The sequence below is a fragment of the Palaemon carinicauda genome, chromosome 33, assembly GCF_036898095.1.
Source record: "Palaemon carinicauda isolate YSFRI2023 chromosome 33, ASM3689809v2, whole genome shotgun sequence".
In the NCBI taxonomy this organism is placed as follows: domain Eukaryota; kingdom Metazoa; phylum Arthropoda; class Malacostraca; order Decapoda; family Palaemonidae; genus Palaemon; species Palaemon carinicauda.
This window is the reverse complement of record NC_090757.1, coordinates 72883207-72886777: the sequence shown is the minus strand read 5'-3', so window position 1 is coordinate 72886777 and position 3571 is coordinate 72883207.

Sequence of the window (3571 nt, the reverse complement as noted above, 5' to 3'; positions counted from 1 at the left end):
CTATGTTCTTCTAACAAAGGAACATAGCCTAGTTTATCCCTTCCGTTCTTCAGAATTAATTTTAAGTAACTTATAGGCAACAAATGGGGCGACAATACACCTTTAGTTGCTAACGTGATAGCTTCTACATAATCCTTGGATTTCTCAATGAAATGTGTAATTCTGTTATGTATGTGATCTATCTTTGAATCATAATACGTTAATGTTGCCAACAAATCCTGTACTTCCATAATTTGAACGATATTATCTGAATGTTCATTTAATAAATCCATAATTTTATTGATTGAAGCTAACTGATTCCTTAGTTCTGACATAATCAATTCATCTTTATGAGTCAAGAACTCAATTTTCTTATTTTGATTACTAATTTTAAGACGATTGGAAATTCCTAAACCTAAACTTGCAACAGACCCAAAGATGCTTAATGCAGCATAAATAAACAGATTCCGTCTTTCTTTCTGTTCGTGTCCTACAGTCCACATCAAAAGGTCATAAGCCAAAGATCCTGTCTCGCCAGTCTTATTTTTCAAGTCATCAGATAGCATCTCTGCAACTTTTAATGTTGATCCAAGCAAACTCTTTGTAGTCAAATGAAAATGTCTTCTATGCAACTCATCCAATGATGCAGAAAACCTTGAAATGGCGGTTCTTAAGCTAATGACATCATTCTCTTGTAGAAAAATTGCTTGCATATTCACTTCTACAATTACGTTGGTTGACATAATAAAAATGTCTTCTTGTCTTTCAACTATATTGCCATATTTAAAATATATATTTTTAGTCTTAGAACTCATCCCATACGAGAAAAATGTCTGAGCGAACAATATCACTCCCAACAACAAAAAATTCATCTTGGAAACCTGTATCGAGAAAAAATATATGTAATTACTCCTGTATTAAAAAGAAAACTTTTAATCACATAAAACAGAATAAAATTTTCCCTCACTTCTTTTCCTCTCTTTTCTTTTTAATTTCTTATGTGAGCCAATGGTACTATTCTCTCATCCGTGGGTTGGGCTACGTTTTGAATTCTAAACCTATTGGCCGTTAATGTTTCCAAAATGTTAAATGGGCCTTCAAACTTAGGTGTTAATTTATAGTTGAGCCCTTTTCTGCCATTGATTTGAATATAGATGTTATCATCCACGGTATATGTTTTAGTTGGTTTCGCTATTTTATCATGATTCCTTTTCATTATGATTTGTGATTCTTCTAAATTCTTTCGAAGGATATCATATCGACTTATACTTGCATATATACATTCTTTTAAAGGATTTGATAAATTAGTTGTAGGCGTTAATACATGGAAAGGTGTTCTAACTGGGGTACCATACAATGCTTCATGCGGTGACATTTTAATTGATATATGATATGAATGATTCAGAGTACTCAGTGCCGCCGGTATTGCAATATCCCAGTTGGGGTCTGATCCCCCTAGTGTTACCCTCAATATATTTAATATCTTCCTATTTGCTCTTTCCACTAGCCCATTCGACTCTGGGTGATATATCATGGTATTAATCTTCTTTATGTTGAGGAATTCACACAATGAGGTAAGAAAGTGATTATTAAATTCACCACCCGAGTCTGAGATTATCATGTGTGGAATTCCATGTTTACAAATGTAACACTCGTAAAACTTCCTAGCGCATTCAATCGCAGTTTTAGTTTTAAGCGCTATTAGTTCTGTATATCGAGTTAGAGCATCTATAATTACTAAGAGGTGCTTATTTCCTCTGTCTGACTCGTAAAATCCTGTTAACAAATCTAAATGTATTCTTTCAAAGGGTTGATTGGGCACAGGATAAGCTCCTAGGCTGACAGGTGTTTTCGTATGCCCTTTGTTTTCCTGACATGTGCGACAATTAGCTATGTGTCTTTATATCTGTAAGCATTGTATGCCAATAAAACAATGATTTGGCTTTCTGTGACATTAATGAGAACCCAGGGTGTCCATGTAATGGATTTGAATGCAACCAATTCAAGACAGTGGAAATAAGTGAGATTGGTACTACTACCTGGTCGTTAGTTACATGTGGTGTATTGCGGGTTTTCCTTGTCACAGTCCTACACAGAATATTATCTTTGATTATATAATTCTGCTGCTTATACTTTATATATTCCTTTTCTTTATGATTGCCTTTCAAAGCATTTATAATTGTTTCTATTTTCTGATCTTTTCTTCGCTCAGTCTGTAACAATTCAGCACTCCAGCCTAAATCTTCTTGTTCAGATATTGTTTTTACAATAGGCATGGATGTTGATATATCTATTAATTCAGCTAAAGGCTCCGTACAAGATGACACGGGGTTGCGTGATAATGCATCCGCAATGATATTTGCTTTCCCAGGTAAATACCTGATTCTTGCGCCAAAATCTTGAATGATCAAATGCCACCGAGTTCGTTTAGGGCTGTGATTGAAGCCTTTAAAGAACTCTGTTAGTGGTTTATGGTCAGTAAGAACCTTAACGGGATAACCGTAAATTATGAACTTAAAATGCACTAGCGAATTAACAATAGCTAGTCCTTCCTTGTCTATTACTGCATACTTACTTTCGGAAGTTCTCAATTTTCGAGAATAGAAAGCTATCGGGAAAAACTGTTTATCATATTGCTGAAGCAATACCCCTCCTACTCCTAAGTCTGATGCGTCTGTTGCAATGAAGAATTCCTTACCGAAGTCAGGAAATTTTAAGATAGGAGAACTACACAGTTCATCTTTCAAAGTATTAAACGCCTGTTGATGTTGCTCAGACCATATGAAATCTACGCCCTTCTTCGTAAGATCAGTTAAAGGAGCGGCTATTATTGAATAGTTGCGTATAAAACGCCTGTAATATCCACTACAACCCAGAAATTGCTGTATTCCCTTGACATTAGTAGGTATGGGAAAATTACGTATAGCCGACACCTTATCATGGACTACTTTAAGACCTTGGCTTGACACCATGAAACCCAAATATATTAATTCTGTTTTGAAAAATTCACACTTACTAATCTTTACCCTCAAGTTATGTTGTCTTAATCTCTGTAGTACTAGTTCTAACTTACGTAGATGTTCTTCTAAGGTGTTGGAAAAGATTACAAGATCATCCATATAGGCATGCAATATATCCCCTAACAAGTCTCCAAACACTATGTTAATCATTCTTGTAAATGTTATAGGAGCACAACGTAAACCAAAAGGCATCCGTAAAAATTCATAATGTCCCCTGGCTGTGCTGAAGGCTGTGTATGGGATACTATCTTCTTCTAATGATATCTGGTGAAAGCCTTTAAGTAAGTCCAAACTGGTAAAATATTTATTCTTACCTAACAAAGACAAAATATCGTCAGTACATGGCACTGGGAATCGATCAGGGATCGTTTCCTCGTTTAGACGACGAAAATCGACGCAGATACGCCATGTTCGATCTTTTTTCGGTACAACTATTAAAGGAAAATTATAAGGGCTGTTTGATTTTCTAATGACTCCTTCCTCTAACATTTTACCTACTTCATCATTTATTTCATTCTGGAATTTCATAGGGAGTCTGTACGAGGGTACATATATAATTTTCTGCTTGTCCT